The sequence below is a fragment of the Aegilops tauschii genome, chromosome 5 (assembly GCF_002575655.3).
Source record: "Aegilops tauschii subsp. strangulata cultivar AL8/78 chromosome 5, Aet v6.0, whole genome shotgun sequence".
In the NCBI taxonomy this organism is placed as follows: Eukaryota; Viridiplantae; Streptophyta; class Magnoliopsida; order Poales; family Poaceae; genus Aegilops; species Aegilops tauschii.
Window position 1 is genome coordinate 442,825,285 of NC_053039.3, and position 15,143 is coordinate 442,840,427.

The following is a 15,143-nucleotide window of genomic DNA, read 5'->3' on the forward strand; positions in this document are numbered from 1 at the left end:
TAGGTTAAACTAATAACTTGACAAAAAAGAAAATATAACATTATTAGGTTAACAAAAAGTATTTTATAATATTCTTCAATAGCAAAAAGAATCAACTAAAAAGCTTTTATAAAACTCTATTTATGATCAAAATAATATTAACATAGAATTAAATAAAAAATTCAAGTAATAATACGAATTGTTTCTCGTCTAAAGTAAGTTAATAGAAAGTAAAATGCATGTATGCTACTATTTTTGAATCTGTTTAAAAGAAAACTAAAACTAAAATATCCTCAAAAGGTCTAAAACCAAAAATAGGAAAAATAGATTTAGTCCCGGTTCTAATCACCAACCGGGACTAAAGGCCTACCTTTAGTCCCGGTTGGTGGCTAGAACCGGGACTAAAGGCCTAGCTTTCGCGCCCTCTCGGCTGTCGAAATTCAGCTTTAGTCTAGTCCTAACCACCAACCGAGACTAAAGGTAGGCCTTTTGTCCCGGTTGGTGGTTTGAACCGGGACTAAAGGCCGGGGTATATAAACGCGCCTACCCCCTCCCCCCAATATTCCTCTCCACTCACTCCCTGACACCCGCGAACCACCAGACGCCGTCAGGCCGCCGGAGATCACCGTCGCCTCCGAGCCGTCCCCGAGCCAGGTGACCATCGCCGGACCTCCTGACCCTCCTCCCCATGCATCGCCGCCCCCGAGCCCGCTCAGCCTCGTCGCCCGCTGGACCTCCTCACCCTCCTCCCCGAGCTGCACGCGTCATCAAGCCTCGCGCTGCCCCCGCTCCCCAGCAACGCTGTGAGCCGTCGCGTCGTTCCCCTTCTCCTCCTCCTCCCCGGGCCCCGACGCCGCCGCCCGCGCTCTGGCCGCTCTGACCGCCCCTCTTTTTTCCCTTTTCCTTTTTGTTATTTTTATCAATGTGATTTCCAGTGAACATATTATCAATGTTGAAGAACAAGTGATCTTAATGGACAGAAAAATGTTATAAAGTTTGATCCAATATTTTGACAATAAAAAATATAAGGTATGCAAAGTTGGTCAATATTTTGTATTATGGATGTTAATGGTATTGTGGATGTTAAGGAGTGATCTTAATGCTATTGTGGAAGCTAATGGACAGAAAAATATAAGGAGTGATCTTAATATGGTAATGTGGATGTTAATATTTTGTATATAAACTTGGTCAATATTTTGTATTGATTTTGTTGCATGCCGGTGAGAAGTCCCAGACGATCGCCGGAGGAGTCCCCGATGATCGCCAGTGAGGAGTCCCCGACGATCGCTGGAGGAGTCCTCAATGATCGCCGGAGGAGGCCCCGACGATCGCCGGAGGAGTCATCCCCGACGATCGCCGGAGGAGCCGGTGGTGAGTCCTCGACAATCGCTGGTGTGGAGTCCCCGACCATCGCCGGAGAAGTCCTCGACGATCGCCGCATGACTCGTCCCCAAAGATCACCGGAGGATTCCCCGATGATCGCCTAGTAACGAGTCCCCGACGATCGCCGGTGACGAGTCCCCCGGCGATCGCTTGTGAAGAGTCCTCACCGTTTCCTTCCCGATTGTTGGGCACCGCGGAGAGTTGTGAGAGGAGATTTCCCTTTGATTTTGAGTCATATGAAAACATGATTTGCACGTTGGACAGGCATGAGAGGCGGTTGGCAAAGTATCCTCTCCGAAAAGATAGGACGACTCATCAGATATGATTCCTGATAATCCATTGCTCATATGCATATGAATCCTTCTTGTGATTTGGTCTATGTAATGTGTACTTTGTTGCCATGCCCTTGGTTGCCATGTAAAGTTGTTGTTTCATGACTCAATATTGCTCTCAAGTTGTCATCATAATGTTACTGTTTTACACTTGCTGAAAAACTACCAAGTCTAAAACTGACTGTTATAAAACTTCTCAACTTTGCATGATGTTTGCCACCAATCCATTGCTCATATGCATATGATTCCTGCCTGTGATTTTGTCTATGTAATGTGTACTTTGATGCCATGCCCTTGGTTGCCATGTAAAGTTGTTGTAGCATGACTCAATCTTGCTCTCAAGTTTTCATCATAATATTAATGTTTTACACTTGCTGAAAAACTGCTAAGTCTGAAGCTGACTATTATAAAACTTGTCAACTTTGCATGATGTTGGCCACTAATCCATTGCTCATATGCATACTATTCCTTCTTGTGATTTGGTCTATGTAATGTGTACTTTGATGCCATGCCCTTTGTTGCCATGTAAACTTGTTGTAGCATGACTCAATCTTGCTCTCAATTTGTCATCATAGTGTTACTATTTTGCATTCCCAGATTTCATTCAGACTGAAAAACTTGTGAACCACAGATCCATGTTGTTATATTTGAAGAAACTATGGAACACGACAGAGACTTAGAACAAGAAGAGACCTTGGGGGAAATAATCCACGACGGGGATGATGATGATATCACCTCATAGTTTCTCAACGACTCCGATGGTGAGGGAAGAAAAGATGACGACTCTAGTGATCGAATGGAGGGAGAAGATGATGGCTCCGCCGTGGTTGGAGCCTTAACTGTTGCAAAGTCCAGTGAGGTATATATATTAATTAAGCCTCTGCTGACTAGATGCATTAATTGATTTGTATGTACATATATTAACGCTTCTTTCTTCTCTAGCCATCCGGATCGAGCTAACCTTCTGTAAGGAGACGAGGCCCAAAAAAAGTTTGGCCGAGAATGAAAGGTTCACGATCGAAGAAGTTGCTGCATATGGCAAAACGATTTATACATCAGTGCAAGAGCATCCTCAGACCAATTTATACATCAATGTAGAGTTTTTGTTAGGGACAGCATCCCGATCAACATCTAAGAATGGAATAAGAAGAAGGACGATGGAGTTTCTTATGTCGACGATAGATGCAAAGATAAGCTTTGGAACTCGCTCATGACAAATTTCAGCCCACCGCCAGAGGAGGATCCAAATAACCCAGTTATAGAGCAAAAAGTCGAGGCGTGGGCTCTCAAGAAGATGGCCGAACAATTTAAGAACTGGAAGAAAACATTGAACAAACTGTTTGTCGAGAAAGAGGAGACTCCAGAATTCACCAGTCAGTATGCGAAGATAAAAGATCACTAGCCCGCATTTGTGGCGGATAAGAAATCGGAGCAAGCTAAGAAAAGGTCACAGATAAATAAGCAAAATGCTGCAAACAAGCAATATCACCATGTTACGGGGTCAGGTGGCTACAAGGTTGCCCGGCCTACGTGGGACAAAGCTGAGAACAACCTGCTTGATAAAGTGATCGAACCAGAGATATTGAACTGGCCTGAACGGGCAAGGAGTTGGTTCTTCGGGCATGGGCGAACTTTGCACCCAGAAACAGGGAAGTGTGTTTATATGAAAGCTCAACTTGCAACACCCATCAAAAAGATTCAGGATGCAATCAAGGCCATGTAGGAAGGGAACTCCATCCCGACAGAGAGAAGGACGAGCTATCACGCGCCCTCAGGAATCCTGAACACCCTGGACGAACACGAGGCACATCAGGCTCCGTTCCGTGGAAGCATGGGTTTCTCGGCAGCAGTGCCACTTATAGAAGCCGAGGGAGAAAGAAGAAAGAGGAAGCAGACCGGATGCAGAAGGTAGAAGAAAGATTAGCGTTGCAGGCGAAGAAAATAGAGACACATACTAGTCAGCGAGCTACCGGCCTACCATCTCAGCAGCACAAAGATCCTTCATTCGATACTGCCCACGAAGCTACCCCACCATCTCAGCGAAAAAGCATCGTGGCTTCCACGGAGCTCATTCAGCCTGATATCACGGCTCCTCGCTACCCCGTGGATGATATCACGGAGAATGTACATTGTGTTCTACGTGCGAAATGCATGAACATAACCTTGAAAGTGGCAGTCGGCTATGCCTTTCCTCGTGGACCGGGAAATTTCCATTGTTGCACGATTCCAGATGGCTTTGCTGTTGTCGGGTGGATGAAGTTATGAACAGAATTGAGGACCTGGAGCTTGAGTACCCTACAGGTGAAGGGGAGACTCATCAGAGAGATGCCATAAGGACTACCATTCTATGGAGAAAGGAACACATCGTGCTTCCACACTGGTCGCCACGTCAACAGACTCAGCCGAAGGAGGCCCCTCAGCAGACTCCTCATAGTCCATCTCACCTCAGTCATCTCCACTGTGTCAGCACAATCCGCCGCCTCTATGGACTCCGCCGGAGGAGGCCCTTGATCAGCAGAATCCTCCGCCGCCTCAGCAAACTCCGCCCGAGGAAGCTCCTCGGCAGAATCCGCCGCGTCAGCTGACTCCGCCTCCTCCGCCGCCTCAGCACTGGCGGAAGAGATCCTCCGCCGCTCTGGCAGCTATTAGTACAATAGCGAAGAAATCCAGAGCAGGTAGAAGCGTCAAGAAGGCTCCTGCCAAGTCACCATACGACATGACTGATGAGGAACTCAACAAGGTCGTGGCTGTCGATGTGAAACGCCAGCTTGCACCGAAACGCCCTGATCCAGAGGATAAAATAGATCCGGTAAAAGCGAGGTGCGCTCTGAAAAACCATACAAGACCGCCGCCGCCTCTACTGCTATCAAACTATGACCGCTCGATTGTTAAGTAATATGGAGATCTATAGAAGAGGTCCAAAAGTAGCAGTAGTGCAAAGGGGAAAATAATTCCCCATCTCGGTGAACAGGAAAACCAATCGTGCCCCCCGTTGAGGGTGTTTACCGATATCGCTAATGATCCGGGGGTAGCGGCCGCTCATCCTGGTTACACTCTTCGTGATTACTTAGGCAATGAGGTACAGTTTGAAATTGCTGAGTTAGCCTATAAATTCAAGCACGGGAAGCCTCTCATCAGATCTGAGGAGCTCCCGTATCTACCAATGATGATGCGAAGATTGCAGAACTGGTACTTTGAAGCCTCGAAGGAAGGGGCCAACTATATTGTTGCGGAGGCTAAATATGAGCATTACTTCAATGGAGACGATGAGATTTACGTTCAATTTGAAGAATTATTTTAGCTCTACAATCAAGACGCCATCGACAAGTCTATGTCAGTTGCTATTGTTTGTAAGTATTATTTCTGTAATTAAGTCTCTAGCTCAGTTCGTTCATTGCATGTATAATTATCCTCACTATATTATGCAGAAAGAAGATCCTCGAATGCAAAAGAGGGCAAATCTGGGACATTGGGTTCATTAACCAAAATACTATTCATGAAGCTACGGTAAAATGGAACACCAAGGATGTAGAGAAGATCTTGCTAAGGGCGTTACTTGCACAACAAACCAAAAGGGAAATACTATTTGCTTACAACTTCGGGTGAGTGTTATACTGTCTTGTACACATCATTTTGTTTCTCTTACTCAATGTTAAGTGTAATTGATGAGCTATGTGTGCGATGGTTCCACTTTATTCTACTAGTCATTCAGTTTGACGCAGGAAAAGTACTTGTCATGGACTCGTTACGTAAAGACATGGAGCTGTGGGCGGACATGAGAGAATTGCTCCAGAGGTAATTTCAATCATTATCGCACTATATCGGCAACTTTCGTTCATTTCCTAATATAAAGTAATTAATAACTCCTTTATTCATTTTCTTTGCTGGACAGGGTTTGGAAAAAGTTCACCAAGGAGGCTAGGGGTGAATGGAAAGAGGAGTTTCAATTTCAACAACTCAATGTAAGTAGTACTAGCTAGGTCCATACATCTCTTTGATTCTAATTTCAATACCATTATCATGCTTGATTATTATTTTGATTTAACTCTATTCTCATAAAGTGTGTGAGGCAGGGATCCGGGAATAATTAATGTTTATACTACGTTTGCAAGTTCATTCACTAGACGATCTGTGAGACGCGTAGTTTTTTAGAAAAACTTGGAGTATGTAAACAATATTCACAATTTTTTTTTATTACCATCAATTGTGTTGAGTTGCATTCATTCATATATATATATATATATATATATATATATATATATATATATATATATATATATATATATATATATATATATATATAGCTGGACAATTCTGTTACTGGTAACATAATATTATTCTGTTACCCCTCGCCCCCTATAAGGGCGCGACGCGCAGGCCACAGCAGAAGCTCCCCCGACCCAACCCCAACCTAACCTGCCTCCTACCACCGGAGGCAGCCGTCGCGGGCGAGCGAGCGACGGCGGCAGCCGGAGCGAGGGAGCCCGCGGCGCCGTGGCGGCTCGCTCCTCCGACCAACGAGCTCGCCGGCCCGTCCCCGCCTCCGGCGGCTGCCGCGCGCCGTCCCAGCCTCCCTCCGTTGCCGCGCACCGCCATCCCCGCGCCGCGCCGCCACCTCGAGCCCCTCCGCCGTGCGCCGCCACTCCGAGCCCCGCCGCCCTGCGCCTGTCACCCCCTCCTTGCGCAGCATCCTAGCGACCGGACCAGCCGCCGGCCGAATCCAGCCTCGCCCCCGAGCTTCGTCTTCTTCCTCGCCGAGACACGCGACAACCACCCCAGTTCGGGCGTAGTAAGTACCTCAGTACGAGTTAAAAACGGTCGTCCGTTCGGAATAAAAGAAATGGTAGAAATTTAAATTGTAACAGTTCAAGCAAAAAAAGAAACCCCATGAAAATCCTGCTTAGTAAGTACCTCAGTACAAGTCGTAAAATGAGAGAAGTTCATAACATCGTCGTCAAAAAAATGTTGAGTTAAATAAACATTTTCTTTTTGAATTAAAAACATTCAGTTCGATGATACAAACCATGCAAGTACAGGGGCGACGATACAGTAAACCATTGAAAATTTACGAGCAAAAATATTACCCAAAAAACAGAGCAAAGTATAGTTAGTGAAAACATGCTTAGTACAAACACATGTAAACATCAGTACAAGTACTCTTTTTTCAGAATAATTTAAAATTACTCTAAAAAAAAGCTCAGTACAAACACACACATATATCAGTACGAGTACTCTGTTTTTCGGACGGAAAACAGCAGGATCCGTCTTACCGTATTCAAAATTACTCTTAAACGATTGCGAATCTGATAAAATGTTTAACATGACTAAGTTTCGCATTCTCGGTAGCTTTTCAATGGTATATTATTTACACCATTTCAATAAACTTTTTATCAAAATCACATTCAAACCCAACTTTAACTGTATTTGAATTCGTATTTAAACCATAAGGAATTAGAAAAAACTTTCTATACACAAAAGTTGCGCATTCTCCATAGCTTTCCAACGCCGTATCATTTGCGTCAATCTGACAAAACGTTTGCAAAAAACAGCGAAAATACGTTTCGCCCAGAATTTTACCATTTTCAAATTACTTTTAAATCATATAAAATTTGAAAAAATAATAGATATATGGAAGATGCGGATTTTCACATGCTTTCCAATGCCATCTAATTTGCTCAATTCCGACAAACCGTTTGAAAATTAAGTCCAAAATACGATTTGCGTTTTCGGTTTTGAAAAAAACGTTTTTTTCAAAACTGCTCTTAAACCATATTTTTTTGCAAAAACAAATTATAAAATTGTAATGTAGATGTCAAGAGCTTTCCAACGATATATTACACGCCCCGTTTCAACAAAAAAATTGCAAAATAAATTGGACTAAAGAAGACGATTTTTTAACAGAAACAGAAAGCATCAGTTCAAGCGCTCGAATTTCATCAGTTCAGCCGCTTGAATTCATCAGTTTATGGAGGATAACATAACATAAATATTTTTTACGGCGATTATATATTTTCTTACGGTCTCTTTTTACGTCAGAAATAAGACAAACTTACGGAACGTAAAATTACGGTGCACTAATGGTAAAATAGAGGGGGATGAAGAATAACTATTCCTCACCCAGGGTGACGAATAGTCAATCCCTATATATAACACTGTTCTGATCTGGGATGAGAATAGTTATATGGATCACGGCGCGTCCTATATAGGGCCGGATGCAGATGTTGCCGAACTCCCGAACCGGCTTGGACAACAAAAAGACAAAAAGCCCACCTAGCACCTTCCTCGATCCAACCGGCGATGCGCCCTCCGCCCCGACACCAATCGGCGCTGCTGCCGCCACCTCACACCCATCGGAGACGCGGCCGCCGCCCCGCCCCCGACCGGAGACCCTGCCGCCGCCCGGCCATGCCCCAACCGGAGACGCGGCCGCCGCCCCGCCACGCCACAACCGGAGGCGCCGCCGCCCACACCCAGTGCCGCACTTCAGTCCCCCACGATCCCTCCGCTAGCATGAGCCCCTGCCCCGCCGCTCCCTTCCCAGGATCCAGCCGCCGTCCTGCCTTCCTTCCAAGGTGGCACGCGCCGCTACCCCACCTTCCTCCTCTGGCCAGGTGCGCTGCCACGATGCGACCCCCAGCTAGCACGCGCCAGCGCCTCCACCTCCCCCTCCATGCAGCACCTCCCCCGCGACGCACCACCTGCAACTTCGCGCCGCCGGCCACACCTTCCTTCCCCGTCAGCACGCACCGGCACGATCACGTGTGTTCAATTTCAGCATTTATGCTACTGAAAGCAGAGGAGAATGGCTGCTAAGATTTTCTCTGAACTTCCTTGTTCTTTGTGACGAGACCTGCTCAACTCTCCCTCTATGAACTCCTGCAAAACAATTTTATTTATCTTTTCATCTTTATCTTTCTGAACTGAATTGGACTGGGTTGTGTCATATTCTTATTAATTTTCCCATCTAAAAATGGTATGATATGAAGGAACAGTCTAGGTGGACGAGAATTTCAAGTTCATTCTGACTGCAGATACTTTGATTTTTTTTTCAAGTATTAAATTTCTTGGATAAATCACCTCTGTCAACGCCTCGCCGATCATCATCCCGAAGTTCACCTCTGTCAACGCTGCCGTTCAAGTACTCATTCCATTCCAAAATCACTTGTTCGATACATCTCGTGCATGCACTGTAAAATGTAACACATGCCAGTTATAGTCTGCATTAGTAGCTAATTCCATCCATCCATTCAGTTGTTGAGACAAAGCCATCCTCAAGACACAGAAGATATGCACTCGATTCGCAAACTCCACAAGGTACGATTTAAATTACTTGCAGCTTTCTTAAGCAGTCAACTATCTTGAACCAGACTACATAATGGATTACATACAGTGTACATTAGCTCGGGTAGAGAAAATATAAGTTCAAATTCTTGCACCGTTGTGCTAGCTAACACAGCTTATTATTCAGTGATTTGCACAAACACTTCACCTGGAGGTATTGACCTGCAGCGTGCCGCGTCTGCCGCAGCCGCCGAGGTCCACCACATACAGCCAACGCTGCGGCAACCACCCCCCACCACTGTCTGTTGCCGATGCGTGCAACCACGTCCAGCCGCCCACTGGACGTGGGCACAGAGGCAGGGCCACGCTGAGAGCTCGAGCTCCACCACCCGCAGCCGCTTCCCCTGCAGGTTGTACACCCCACCGACCACACCATCTTCTTCTCCTCCTCTATTCTCTTGCCTCTTTGCTTCTATAGTTCAAGATGTTTTAAAAAGGTTGGTATTTTTGCCCTCTGTAATGTTCAAATGTTTGGTACTGTATTTTTTCCGGATCTGCAAAGATGTAATCTCAGCAAGGTTGGACTATGTTAAAGTAAGATATTATGAACCAAGAAAAAAGAGAAATCTCGATCTATGATTTCCCACTATATTTGCCCCAACTTGTGTTCTTATTTCATTTGAAAAATCTAGAAGTTCAATGATATAAAATATATAAGTTCTGACTCCACAAGATGTATGTTTGGAGAATAAAAGCAATAGTTTAATGAACCCACCTGCAGAGTAAAAAAGAACATATAAATATGCATTACAGAGTTAAAAAAATTCAGAGCGAAAAACATATAAAAGTTCGTAGAAGGCAGTGCTAAAAACGTTCAATTTTTTCCCTTTGTTTCAGGTTGTAGTGGAAAAACAAAAGGCAGAAGTTCAAAGATGAAATTTGAAGAAGGAAATATACAACAATCAAAGAAGTGGCGGTCTCATTACAGAGAAGGAGAACGCCTTGCGAGCCAGCCGAGTTGACTTCTGCCATCGGCACTGCGTAATAATCACTGGATTCCCATGGTCACCGGGGCTGGATAATTAGCACTGAACGACTTGCAATCCAGAAGAAAGTTGCGCCCATAACCCGTGGAGATCTATCACGTTGTGCAGTTGGTCGTGATGTCTCCCGGAGCTTCAATTTTTTGACCTTGGTGCATTTTCTTCTTTTTCGATGTGCCATTTGATGCACAATTTATGACTGGATGCCCATGGCGTGTGCATAGTATGTGTTTGTGTTAGTTCCCGACAGATTCCTTCATGTACTTCATGGTGATGGATAGAGAGATCCATTATTCATTTGTATAGAAGTTCAAATTTAAATAAAATAGAGGTTCAATGTTTATTAAAGCTACTTTAGTAATTCTTTATTAAAAGTGTACAAGCGTTACAGGTGGCAGCCGCGGCATCTGTGTGTGTGAATAAAATGGAGAAGTTCAAGTTAAAATAATGGAGACGTTCGATCCATGTAAAAAATCTGATATTTCCCATTTCTTGAAAAATAAAAGTAAGAAGTTGAACTTTAAATAATATTAAATAAGCTCGTTATTTATTAAAAAGTAAAAAAAAATATGTTTCTTTAATAAAACCAAAGTAGTTCAAATTAAAATAACACACGAGCTCAGATGTCTAGTAAACAAAATTGAGTAGCGAAGGACAAGCTCGCATAAAGTAAAACCTAATGTAATTAAAAGAAATGTGAAGTTCAAATTTTAAAAACACAAAAGTTCAAAGTTTATTAAAACCTAGGATCTACAAGTTCAAAAAACAAAACAAAAAAACTAACGTCAAAAAACAACACGTCAAAAACAGAGTGAAGTTCAAACAGACATGCCCGAGAAGTTCAAATACTTCACACAGTGCATTTCTAAAAATACACAATGAAGTTCAAAAATAAAAAAGGTAGAGCGGTTCAATGTCTACAAAAAACTCAGATATTTTCACATAACCGAGAGAAGATCATATTGATAAATGTCAGAAGTGCACGTACTACACGGTGTAAAGAATGTAAAAGCAAAAGGCTAAAAGTTTTGTTACTAGAAGTTCAAATGCTCGGCCCGAGAAATTCAAAAATTCTTGTGAGAAATGTTGAACAAAAATACGTGACATAAGTTCAAGGTGAAAACAGCGGGAAGTTCAACTACTACACGGAATGCGTTTCAAAGAATATAAGAATAGAAAACTAAAAGCTTCAAAGGTTTGTTGCAAGAAGTTCACGTGCACCTCCCGGTGCAGTTCGAGATCTCTAGTGCGAGTCGTCCGACCTTCAATTACATGTAAAAACAGGCAAAAAACTACGTTGTTGCCATTTTTAAAACTGCTCTCAAACAACAAAAATTGTAACGTTTGTCTACATGAAAAAGATGTTCCTATTCATACACTTTCCAACGGTATATTATATGCTATATTTCAATGAATGGTTTAAAAGTTTTATGTATACCTTAAAAACACATTTTTACGCATTCAAAAAATATTTTGAACACTTGCGAGTATGAAAAACTAATCAACACGAAAAAGTTGCGTGTTTTTAGTAGCTTTCCGTCGGTATATCATTTGCTCAATTTCGATAAGTGGTTTGGAAGTTACGGGAAAAAGCCAGCACGTCAAAAACAGAGTGAAGTTCAAACACACATGCCCGAGAAGTTCAACTACCACACTGAATGAATTTTGGAAAAAAAAACTTTTAAAACCGTCGCAAGTATGAAAAAATGATCAACACAGGAAAGTTGCGTGTTTACAGCAGCTTTCCATCAGTATATCACTTGCTCAATTCCGGTGAGTGGATGGAGAGCTGCGAGCAAAGAAAGCACGTGAAAAACAGAGTGAAGTTCAAGTAGACATGCCGAGAAGTTCAGGTTCTTCACGCGGTGCATTTTCGACGAATCTGTTTCACGATAAAGGCAGCGAATGATCTCGTCATTTTCGAAATTACTTGAAAACGGATAGGAATTAGAGAAAACCATCAACATGAAAAAGTTTCGCATTTTCCGTAGCTTTTTAACGGTATATTATGTGCCCCATTCCGATAAAGTTTGTAGAAATTACGGCAAAAATACGTTTTTCGCCATTTCCGAAATTGACTTAAAACCGTAAAGAATTGGGAAAAACAATACATACCAAAACGTTTTGCATTTATTCAAGATTTCCAACGCCATATCGGTTGCTGCATTCGGACGTACGGTTAAAAAAATAAATCGAAAATATGAACTCGGTGGAACTTGTACTGTTTTCTAAATTACTCTTAAACCGTTCACAATTAGAAAAAACTTTCTACATGAAAAAGTAGCGCATTTTCATAAGATTTCCAACGCAATATCATTTGTCTCAATTGGATTAGCCGTTTAGAAGTGACATCAAAAATATGAACTCAGCCGTTCGGTTTGCGAAATTTTATGATTTTCCAAATTACTCTTTAACCGTAGGGAATTAGAGAAAACCTTTGACATGTGGAAGCAGCGGTTTTGCAGCAGCTTTCCAATGCCATATTATTTGCCTCATTCCGATAAACGGTTTTAAAATGGGATCATAAATATGATTCACGTTTTTTGTATGAAGAAAAAACGGTTTTCAAAACTGCTCTTAAACCACTTACATTTTGCCAAAAATTTAACTTGGGTCATGATATCGGTGTCCATAGCTTTCCAACAGTATATCGCAAGCCCCATTTGGGCAATGTTGGCGGAAGTTCAACCTAGCAGTAGGAGAAGTTCAGGTCGAACAACTCAGGCAGTAAAATTGCAAAAAAACGCAATTTTATCACGACCCGAGAGCAAAATCCGCCAACGAGCGAGATTCCTATTTAAAACTGGTATTTAGTTGCTAAAAATGTTTCTAGATTACACTAACATCATATAGAACATGACTAACCAGAATAATTCGCGGGGGAAGCCACGGTTGCGAAGATAGCCCGATGGAAAGGTTCGTACAGAGGGAAGTTCAAGCGCGTTACTCAGGCAGTTCAGGTTGTGATCAGAATATTATTCTGACCCCATGGTCAGAATAGTGTTTATGTATATATATATGTATGTATGTATGTATGTATATGTATATGTATTCACCCCCTTTTTAAATTAGATCCAACGGAAGTGGGACGAACTCCTACCAAAGCCTCGGATACAAGCAATTAAAGAGGAATTGGCGGGATTCTTCCTTGACGAGATCATACGTAAAACTGGAGTATACCAGCGGGAAGTGGAATTGAGAGTTGGTAAGTAGATATTAGGGATCGTTAGAGATGTTATTTTCTATATATGCATGAACGTGTACTATATGTAGTAGCGTCGAATAGATATACGAAAACTTGTTGTTCGACCAAGCACGGAAAAAAGAGAGGTGATCACTTCTCTCTATATTCATGACGATGTCGTGTAATGTTTCCTTCATTGCTATATGTACTAGCTAGTGTCTAGTTGAATGGAAACATAAAATGAAATTGGATACCCTAAATGTAAAAGAATTGAATGGTAAACACAAAAAGTAAAGGGGGGAAACAATAGGAAACCCTAAACCCTCCAAAACTCTAAACCCCTCCTTTCTAAAAGAAACAAAAACCCCAGCGGCTGGCAGCTGCTGACGTGTTGCTGCCTCTTAGTCCCGGTCGGTGTTACCAACCGGGACTAAAGGTCCTCCTGCCTGGGCGCCCCACAGCGACCACGTGGAGCTCCTTTAGTCCCGGTTCGTAACACAACCAGGACTAAAAGTTGGGGCCTTTACTCTAGATTGCTTAGTCCCAGTTGCAGAACCGGGACTAAAGGCCCTTAGGAACCCGGACTGATGGCCTGTTTTCTAGTAGTGCAGCTTAGTCGGCATTTGAGTAGGCAATGAGAGAGTGAGAAGACGTGTGATGTAGAGAAATACCAAGGCCGAGAGTGCCATGGAGATAGCGGAGAATGTGTTTTATGACAGACAAGTGTGGTTCTTGTGGATCATGCATATGGAGACATACTTGTTGCGCGGCGTAAGCAATGTCAGGATGAGTGATTGTAGCATATTGTAGTGCGACGGGTAAGCTATGATACTGAGAAGGATCAGAAATGGGGGACCCGGATGTGGAGGAGAGTTTTGCTTTGGTATCAATATATGTAGTGACGGGATGACAATCACGCATGCCTGCACAATTCAAGATGTCAAGAATGTAATTTCGTTGAGAGAGGTGGAGGCTACTAGATGTACATATGACAGAAATGCCAAGGAAGTGATGTAGAGGGCCAAGACCCTTCATAGCATATTCGTGTGCCATGTCATGGGTGATAGTAGCCAGAGTAGATGGGGTGGAGGCAGTAAGAATGATGTCATCGACATAAAGTAGGAGATATGCTAAGTTGGTGCCCTGGTGAAAAATGAAAAGAGAGGCATCTCATTAGGATTCAATGAACCCAATGTAGCACGTAAAGGTAGCAAACTGCGGAAACCATGCACATGGAGCTTTTTTTAAACCATATAGAGATTTAAGAAGATGACACACATAAGTGGGGTGACGTGGATCAACAAAGCCAACGGGTTGTTCACTATAGACAACTTTATCAAGACGACCACGGAGGAAGGCATTTTTTACATCAAGCTGGTGTATGGGCCAAGATTGAGAGATAGCAAGAGAGAGAGAACAATGCGAATAGTGGCAGGTTTAACAATAGGACTGAAGGTTTCATCAAAGTCAATTCCTGGTTGTTGGGAAAAACCACGGATTACCAACGAGCTTTGTGATGAGCGAGAGAGCCATCTGCATGATATTTATGGCGAAAGCTCCATTTACCGCTCACAACATTTGCTCCGGGAGGAGCAGGGACAAGATTCCATGTTTGATTTAGGATGAGAGCAACAAACTCTTCTTGGATGGCTTGACGCTAGTTGGGATCACGTAATGCCATAAGATTGTCGTGTGGGAGTGGAGAAGAAGCAATAGCAAAGAGGTTAAGGCCATCAATGGGTGGAGGAAGCCAGCCAGTAGTGGAGCAGGCGGTGGTATGGGGGTAGATGATGGCGAGCCAGGTGGGGTGGACTGCACAGGTGGGCTAGGATGCACCCCGTGAGTGGAGGAAGATCCCGATGGTGGAGAAGCGAGCGGGGTGCTAGTAGGCGGTGTCGAAGACGAGCTACACGGAGGAGGCGTTGGTGGGGGTGTTAGGTG